We start from the raw sequence: 9258 nt of genomic DNA on the forward strand, positions 1-9258 counted from the left end.
TCTATGGGGCAGGGTTTCATTAAAGATTTTCACACCATCCTGGCCCCTAGCCTTACTACTGCCTACCCAACATACTTCAGCTTGTTTTCCCCAGAAAGAGGTTCTTCATGGGAGTGGGAGATGCCCTGTGGAGGGGTCATGTGCCCAAGGTTCTCCTTTGGGTATAGGTTAAGCCTCATTCTCCTTAGGATGTCCCCCATCGTCTCCACACCAGTTAGCCCTACAATAGTATGAACATATCCTCTCATCCTACAGCGAAAGTAAAGTGAAACAGTAGCCTTGCCCAGGTCACAGAATCCAGCAGTGCTAGAGCTGGAGCCAGAGCAAAAGAATCCAGATGGCTGCATTGTTAGGGGAAGTAATAAACAGTTGCTTGTGTCTTATAGCACAAATACAAAACTGACAGTTGGAGCAAAGCACAGGATTGTTAGAAATTTTTGCGTATTTTATTGTTCTGCTGTATTAGCGCATTTTCCCACTGCTATAACAAAGTACCCCAGGCTGGTTAATGCATAAAGCAAAGAGACTTGTTTAGCTCAGAGTTCTGCAGGCCATGAGTTTGAACAGCATGACACCGGCTCTGGTGATGATGCTTGAGGCTGTTACATCATGGCAGATAGTATCATGGTGGACACATGTGTGAGAACAATCCCTCGCTGAGACCAGAAACCAGAGAACAGGGAGGAGCCATCTTGCTCTCTTACAATAACTTGTTCTCGTGAGAACAATCAAGTCACCCCACGAGACCAGTATTGATCATTGCAGGGGGTGGCACCACAGTGACCTAATCACCTTCCACCAGTTTCCGACATTGCCACACCGAGGACCAAGTGTTACATGGATCTTCAGGGGTCACACACAAACCATGTCTAAACTGGAGCACATAGGCAAATCACTTAATTATTAGCCAGTGTCATGTTAAATCCTGATATGTTTGGATTGGGATCTTTTTAAGGTTACAGTCATTTCTAAGAAAAGTGATACCTAGTATTTTGTTAATGATACATGGTCTAGCTGCCTTGCAGTGAAGGTACATGTCTCCAAATCAAATAGAAAATTATAATGGTTATTAGAAAATGTTTTGAACCTAAATGATAATCAGTAATTGACATGTAAAATAAGTGAGATGAGTTGGGCGTGGTGGCCCCTGCCTATAATCCCAGTACTCGGGAGGCTGAGGCAGGGGGATTGTTGCAAGATTGAGACCAGCCTGAACTATAAAGTGAGCTCAAGTCCAGCCTGAACTGCACATGAGACCCTGTCTCAAAAAGATAAAAATAAAAAAATAAAAAAAAATGTGAGATATCTGTAAAGCAGGGCTTGAACAGACATTGATAGATTTAAAAGGAATTTGAGTAGTGCCATTTTCCTGAAATATTTTACACTGTGATTATTTATATTTATTAATGTTGCTCTAGCAACTAATCTGCTTTACTCTACACTATTCACTTCCCAAATAAAATACCTGGCAGAATACCGTCCCAGGTAATGATGACAGACCAAATGCTCAGCGGTAGGATAAACGATGAAATACATACTAAGTATTATTTCTCTTATATGGTGATATCTACAACAGTTTCTTAAAATTACACATAAATAATTAAAAACAAGATTAACACTATGTAAAAGCACAAAAATATTTGAGGGTATCTGAAATAACAGAACAAGGACATTTTTAAATTTTATACTATTATGAAATAGTCTTACAAGATTTTGACATATTTTCTCGTTAGTAATTTAAGTTTCTATAGTTGCCTGATAAGTGACAATTAACTTCCTTGAGATATTGTGTCTACCAGTTAAGTAGCATGCTGCACAGTTTATTTTGATAATGTTGACATTTATAAGCTTTGGCTTAGAAACAAATAACAATGCTAACATCATCTACACTATTTTCTGCATAAATGAAAGTTTGAAACTTTTAAAATTACCTATTTTATGAAATTAGAAAATACAGACAAGTAAAAAAAATCACATGTGGTATAGCTATCTTACAAAGGTAATCATTTTCAATAATTTGCTGTGTAACTTTCAAATTTTAAACATATTCTTATTACGTACTTCTCCAGATAATAGAATGTATTTAGTCTTTAAATGTTTTAAAATTCCCTTCGATTACCACGATTCAAAGACACTCCTAAAAGACTAAATCTGTTATCACTTACACCTTCATTATGTTTTCCTTTTTCAAGCACAGTGTTACATGTCAGAGTTCCTGACTTCAAATACTTAAGTATAACAGAACTAGAATACTGGAAGGCTATTAGGAGCCATTCAGGTAGAGAAGTAAAGTTGGAAAAAATGATGCAGAACTGGAGGAGGCTGAGTGATAGGAGCTCCAGGAGGCATGACAAAGGCATACACTAACATGGATGCACACTGCTTACAGTGCTTACAGGATACCTCCATAGGCACCCACATCTGCCCTCATTAGGTGAGGCCACTATCACCACTGTTTCTGCTGTCACAGGACATCAGAGAGCACCATGAAAAGATCCATACCGACTCAAAGAGGATGTAGCTGACTTATTTCAGTATGCAAAATATCTACCAGGATGACCTCAATAGGTTTTAAATTTAGACCAAAAATTATTAAATATAAAAGAGGCAAATACATGTAACACTATTTAGCAACATTAGCTGTAGTCTTAGTGGAGTTTCCAGACCTTTGCTAGTAGACAGAGGAATTGGACAATTCTAAGTGTTAAATATGGTGAGATGGGCAGTATCAGCTATGAGAACAACCTTCTCTTAAAGATTTGAACATAGTGACTACAAAGAAAAGGACTGGCAAGTTTGGGGGAAAAAATATCTCTTGTGTATGAATTCCCAGACCTCGAGCTCAGCTGAATTGCTCAATAAATAAATAAATTCAGTCCCTGGGATTAGTGTATCCCTAGTTTCTAAGAGAATTTTAACCCTGAGAAGACCTAACTGCCTATGAAAACATTAAAGGAATCAACTGTAGAGTATTAACACTTTTGTGTTAAGGAGGATCTATGGGATTGCAGGTGTTAAGAATTTTTAACATCATGGATAATTTGCCATGATGGCGTAATTCCAATTAGAACTGCTTAACTGAGCAACAGATTTGGCTGAGATTTTAAGTAGAAATTTACTATGATATTGGGTGTTAATGTAAGACTTATCATCTTAGGAAAGAAAATCAATCGTTCAGACCCTGAACTGGCGCAGAACTTTGTGATGTGTAGTGATCAGGAGCCTTTCTGGGAGATGATTATGAATGTACATGATATCAAGCTTGAACGGCTTTCTGACAGACATGAGATAGCTTAGGAACTTCTGATCCCAGCAGATTTTATGCCTTGGAAAATGCTACAGGACATTTAATCAGGCTTGCAGTATCATCTAAATAAGAATTTTAAAAATCTAGTCTAAAGTGTTTATCTTATCACTTTCTCCTGTACAGTGCTCTCTCCAAGGCACTCTGGATTCCTCTGATTTCCTGTCTCTCTTCTGCTAAACTTTGTTTGACCCAGGCTCTGAATCATGTTGCCTGAGAAGTTACTTTCAAAATACGCATGTTTTATTCATCAGATTTTAGGAGTTACTATAGATTTGAGACTTTTCTGTCACTTGGAAAATAGTTCTCAAAAAAGACAGTCATCAACAATTCAGTTAAAAGTATGTCAAAGAGTACAGTGGATTAAATTTATACAAATGATTAAGTAGTTAACAAAGCCTCTATCCAAAAAAATTTACCAAAAGCTTGTTGATTTATAAATAGAATGAGAAAATATATCATCTGAATTAACTGCTTCAGGATGAATAGGTTTTTGGAGCTGGAGTTATAATTTAGTATTCTCTTTTAAAGGTTAAATTCTGAATCTTTCCTATGCACAAAAGCCTTCTTCAGAGGCATTGAAAATACACTGATCCCAGCCATGCGCAGAATGTTCTCTAAAAGAGACCATATACTAGCCCACAGAACATGCTTAAATAAATGCAAATGTGTTAAAATTATCCCATGCACAATATTTGACCATAGAGCAATGAAATTGGAAATTAATGGCAAAAGAAACTGCAAAAACTCCATAAACACATGGAAATTAAAAATACCCTCCTAAACAGTGGGTCACAGATGAAATAAAGGAAGAAACTAAACAATATCTAAACAGCTAAACGAGAATGCAGACACAAATACCAGAACCTATGGGATGCAATGAAAGCAACCCCAAGAGGAAAATTTATAGCAGTGAATCCTCATCTCAGAAAAACAGAATGAGCACAAATAAACAATCTAATGATACACTTCAAGCTTCTAGAAAAAGAAGAGCAAGACAAATCCAAAGCCTATAGAAGGGAGGAAATTATAAAGATCAGGACAAAAATTAACACAATGGAAACCAAGAATACAAAAAATTAATGAATCAAAGCATTTATTCTTTGAAAAAGTCAATATAATTGATAAACCCTTAGCCAACCTTATTTAAAAAGGAAATAAAAGACTCAAATTCATGCATTGAGGAATGATAAAGGCAAAGTCACTACAGATCCTATAGAAATTCAAAAGATCATCAATGCCTACTTCAAAAATCATTGCTCTCATAGAACGGAAAGCACAGAAGAAATGGACAGATTCTTAGATACATATGAATTACATAAGCTGATTCAAGAAGATACAAAAATTCTCTATAAGCCAATATCAGTTAATGAGATTGAAAATGTAATAAAAAAATTACCAACAAAGAAAAGCCCAGGTACTGATGGATTCACTGCTGAGTTCTCCAAGAAATTTAGAGGTCAACATTGAGTTTCTATCTCACCCCAGTAAGAATAGCTACCATCAAGAAGTCTACCAACAACAAATGCAGGAGTGCCTGTGAGGAAAAAGGAACACTTCTCCACTATTGGTGAATGGTAGACTGGTGCAACCACTTTGCAAATCAGTCTGGAGATTCCTCAAAAATTAGGACTAGAGGTTCCATTTAACCCAGCCATTCCTCTCCTGGGTATTTTCCCAGAAGAATTAAAAACATCATACCACAGCGGTATATGTTCACCCATGTTTATAGCAGCACAATTTGTAGTAACAAAAACTTGGAAACAACCCAAATTCCCATCAACTGAGGAGTGGATAAGAAAAATGTGTTATTTTTATACAATGGAGTATTACTCAGCTATAAAGAAAGATAAACTTGAGGCTTTTATAGGTAAATGGATGCAAATAGAGATCATACTCATTAGTGAAATAAATCAGACCCACATGTGTAAGCAACATATGGTCTTTCAAGTTTAAGAACCTGAAAGAGTAAATAAAACTAAATGGTATAATTGTGAAGGTACATTGTGAAAGGGATTGGTTTATTAAAAGGAACAGTTAATATTTAATTGTTTTATCAATCTTGCATACTGGTAATCTGAGCTCCTACTTTGAAGATAACAATAAATAATACAGCAACCACTGTTGATTTCCTATCATCTTGTTTTGAAATTGTGTATCATTTTTATAGTTTTGGTGTTGTTTTGGTTTTGTTTTTATTTTGTTTTTGTTCTTTTCCCTTTAAAAAAATAAAGAAAGAAAATACACTGATCCTAGAAAATGTTTGCATAATGAGGGACCCCATGAACAGACATTCGAGCATGGATATTGACAAGCCACAATAATAACTGATGACTGTGATGAGAATTTGCTCTTCACCCATCCAGGATATGGAGACGGCTCTTTTTCTTGCTACTGAAATCTTACCCAGTCCTTTAACCTTGTTGATCTGTTACCTTAAACTGTATCATGAAGCAAATCCTTTCTTAAAAGTGGTACTTAAAATTATGCTTTTCAAGTTAGGTCCTAAGAGAAATTACAATAACCATTTTGTGTCTCAGTCTTGTGACTTTTTTTTCCCTTTATGTTCACCTTTCTTTCATGAATGGGGTAGAAATAAAAGTTTTTAAAATGAAGGAGGCACATGGTGTACTTCCATACTTGACTGCAAGAATTGCGATGACAGAGGATTTTTGCTTATTTTTCCCTTCTTCCTCATTATGTTCCTAGACTCTACAATGCTAGTTACCCAATAAATACTTGTTGAGTGATTGAATAACATAAAGAATAGACTATTAGTTGCGCCTGATAGCTACCATCTTTCAACTCACACCACTTATTTTCACTTTCACTGGCTTAGCATGTTATTTCCATATATGGCTCACCTGAGAGACTAGCGATACTTAAGTTCTCCACTGGGCTATGAACAGGCTTCTGGGGATGGGTTATTGCTTTGAGTCCAAAGGGGAAAACTGAACTCAGCCATCTGGGCCAAACTGGAGAGGTTTTAAGCAAGGTTCAGTCACTGAGTCAATGGCCTGGTTTGGTTTTAGAAGGATTGAGAGGAGGGGTAGGACAGAGGTTAGAGCAGGTTCTGGGCTAGAGCAATCATCGGGAGGATTGGGTCTGCAGATTCACAAATGCATGAGGCTTTGGTAGAGCCCAGATTAGACAGACCATGGAAGAAGGCTGATGTCAACTGAGAGCTCAGGACATGGAACAAATAAACTGCGCATCCACACAAAGAAATTGTAGGTGTGTCACTGTTGAAGCTAGGAGTGAGCTGTCTGCTTTCTGCTCTGAGATTAAATGAGTGTTGTACCTAGGATGTGGAGAGGAGGAAGGGGCCCTCCATGGTTCAGTTCAAGCCCAGGATCATACAGGACTTCTTTGCTCAAGAAACAAGAAACGTGTTCTGGTGTGAACAGAAAGTGGCTTCTCAGAGCTATTAGGACTTTTGCTAACTCAGCTGCGAACTCAGTTGGCCTCTGTCTTAATCTCTTTCCTCATCACTGAGACATAAGACCCGACAACTTAAAGGAGAAGTTTATTTCAGCTCATATTTTCAATCCATGGATAACTGACTCTAAAGTAAGAAGGTGTGGTGGAAGGGCTGGGCAGAGCAAGGCTGCTCAAGTCATGGAGGCTGGGAAGCAGAAAGGGAGGGAAATGGCTAAGGAGGGAGATATACCTCCCCAGATCACACTTCCGGGGACCTGCCTCTTCTGACCAGGCTTTGCCTTCTAACTCAAGTCAGCTGTATCACCCTAAAGATTCAGTCCCCTGCCCAAAGCATTGTCTATGAATACGTGAGGCTTTGGAGGACAATCTTATTCCAAATCATAGTACCCTCTGTTTGAAGCACACTGAACTTCCATCCACATGGATCCCCTGGAAGGAGCTCTGTGCAAATTGGGCGCGAAAGCTCCATGGAAAGCACGGTGCGTGTATCTCCTCTGACCACTGGTGTGTGCCATAGCCCCATCAAACCTCTAAAAAACACAGGTTCAAAGACAAAATTTCAAAACTTTGACCACAGAACATCACACCAAAGAAGGTCCTTTCTGTGGCTGCACAGGAATCACATTCAGGAAGCCAGCCCAGGTGTTAGGTGTTAGGGAGACAGAGGAAAATTATAATTGAAAGAAGCCACAGCAGTAAACCATGAGGAACAGGTAAAGTAAGATTCCAAGAATGGTTGCAACAAGCAATGATTTCTGCATGGAAAACTGTGCTACCACTTTCAATAAGTAGAGATGAGGATGAAAAGCAGAGGTTCCCTCAGTGGTCATAAGATCTTCTCTTATCATTCTAGAGGAAAATTAGTAGTGGGTCTTCACAGTGGTATTATATTTTGGAACTGGATTTCCAAGAAAAGACTTCTTGACATTTGCACAGACCCAATACTTCATAACGCCTGTTCTTGAAATATATAAAGGCAGAATAAAAGTAGACACTGATGTGAGAGGTCGTGAAACACTTATTTTTAAAAGTCTATTTTTCAGGTAATTTTGTTCCTAGGGAACTCATTTTTCTTTAGAAATAATATGATAAATAATGGTGGAGTCTCCATGTTAGTCATGATTATAGACCTGGTATTGTACTAGGAATATAATGCTGATAATGCCATTTAGCTACAAAAACTTGGTGTGTATATGGTCATAAGAAATGCATTTGTAGGTTTTAAGAATTGTTCAGCTCACACAGAGGGAGAAGGGGCTCGCCTAAGTCCTGTGGTGGTACAAGTGTTGAAGAAGAGTTTCTTCTGATCCTGGAGGGAGTGTGGGCAGCAGTGGGAGGCATAAACTGTGAGAGATGGTTGAAAACACACACATAGATCATCCTGGGGTGATTTACTAGTATCCTACCTTTATGCAAGAGAGGGATCTGTGGAAGAAAATTGTTGGTTGACAGCATATTAGCCAGGAGTCCCTTTACTGTGCATCCCAAAAGACTTGCCTCTCTAGAGGCACATCTCTGGTAGAAAAATTTAATTTGCCCTTACCATTACAGTAATATCATCTAGGAAAATCAATTGTCTTCTGCTATCTTTTGAATATAGCTTGTCCTGTCTGAAATTCATGTTGAAGTTGGCTCTCCTATGCAACAGTGTTGACCAGTAGGAGACCCTTAAGAAGAGATTAGGTTGCTAAGTAGCTTAAGGAAGCTCTGGTAGAACTGACTAGTATCTCAAGAGTGAGTTGCCCCAAAAGAGTGGATTCTCCTGATGTTCTGCTCCCTTACCCATGCCTGCATGATCTTGTCTACTTCACAAGAGTTGAAACATCATGAGGTAGTTGCCAGAAGCCGAGTAGATGCTGGAAAGATGTTCTTGGCCTTCTCTGCAGAACACGAGCCAAATAAGCTTATTTCATTTATAAATTATCCAGCCTGGAGTATTTTGGCATAGTGATAGGAAACAAACTAAGACATTCTGTGACTATTAGAGAAAGAGAGATATTATGATTGTGTGACAAACCTAGAAGTATTTTTAAAAGCTGTTCCTACAACTGTACTTCTAAAAAGTAAGACTGTTAAAATGAAAAAGGAAAAAGTGATAGTTGTGAATTTACTCATATTATTAATAATTATAAAAAGTATTGTTGCTTAACCTTTCTTGAGTTTAATTCTTAACTAAAATGCTAACTTTCATATTAAGTATTCATCAATAATTTTGAGCATCTTTCACTATAAATAATCTCAACTAATAACATAAAAATGTAACATAGTGTTAAAACAGACTTCCTTGGAGTCTGATCTGAGTTTGTATATGCGCACATTATTAATTATTATAAAATGCTTCATCTGTGCTCTGTGTATACATGGACTTGGAAATATCTATAGCAAAAAGCTGTCATATTAGGAAATGACAGATTAGTCTCTGATATATTAGCACATTAGATTAAAACAATTGAACCTCCATTCCCCACTTTATTTTATATAAAAATTACACTACTAAAGTTTTTAGTTTTCCA

The sequence above is a fragment of the Chinchilla lanigera genome, unplaced genomic scaffold (assembly GCF_000276665.1).
Source record: "Chinchilla lanigera isolate Chin_1 unplaced genomic scaffold, ChiLan1.0 scaffold00052, whole genome shotgun sequence".
NCBI classification, from domain to species: Eukaryota; Metazoa; Chordata; class Mammalia; order Rodentia; family Chinchillidae; genus Chinchilla; species Chinchilla lanigera.